This window comes from Amyelois transitella, chromosome 17, assembly GCF_032362555.1.
Source record: "Amyelois transitella isolate CPQ chromosome 17, ilAmyTran1.1, whole genome shotgun sequence".
NCBI classification, from domain to species: Eukaryota; Metazoa; Arthropoda; class Insecta; order Lepidoptera; family Pyralidae; genus Amyelois; species Amyelois transitella.
In genome coordinates, this window is record NC_083520.1 from 6,916,582 (window position 1) to 6,917,709 (window position 1,128).

The window sequence follows — 1,128 nt, forward strand, 5'->3', positions numbered from 1 at the left end:
TATGCCTTGTGACTTATATATTGTCATATACATATTTATCTTTAATTGAGTCTTAATATTTGTAAATCATAATAATAAAATGAGGGCAAAGTCAAAATACTTATTTGACACATTTAATGCTTCTCATTAAACCATCTTTGACTTAATAGGACAAACAATACAAGGATGTAGTGGATAATGTTACCTACAAGTTTATTAGGTAGGTAACCCTAAAGGAAATGTTATAAAACGCAAAAATATTTCATAGAGTTTATTTATTATAAAATTATCCCCGCTACTTCAATCAACAGAAATACACCAAGCGGCAAACATGTGAAATATCAGTTGCTACGCAAGTTAAATAAATTTAAAACATTACGTACTTATAATAATGAGATAATATTGCACAGAATATTTAATGTGAAATTTACAATATGTGGTTTTTCATACAAAATATTGTTGTAACATCCTTCATTTTTATTTAATTAAAGCAAATGAGAACACAAAGAGTTTTTTCATGTTATTTATAAACTGATAAAAATCAGATAAATATATAATAATTATGTGTTCATACACATAGACTGCATTAGCTTATTTGAATTAAGAGTTTCAAACTAAATGTCAGATATAACTATATTTTCGCTACAAATAATCATTTTTGCTAACGTTCAGGAAATTAATAATATTGAACATTTCATTTTAGCAAATTAGGTAGAGTATTTTCCCTAAAATAACATCAAACACAATATAATGATAATATTCTACAAATGGACAGATTTCACATAGTAACAGTTAGTCTAATTCAATCAGTATACATCTACTCAACTTTATAATTGCACATCAATTGCACTTTACAAGATGCATTACAACAAATTATTCACAATTCTATTTACATTTTAGAAACAAATAAGTAATTTAAAAAAAATATTCTTACTAAGAATTGTTTTATTTAATTTATTTACTGAGCCTACATTTAATGTGATTACTTACTTAAGATAGCCCACCTCGAGTTTTAAGTACTTATGAAGAACGTGTCGCGTCACGTAATGAATTAAATATTTTTCTCAGCTACCAAGATAATAAAACTAGTAACGATATATATTACCGAACAATTATTGCATCTATGTGCTAATTAAGTAATTGGCACAT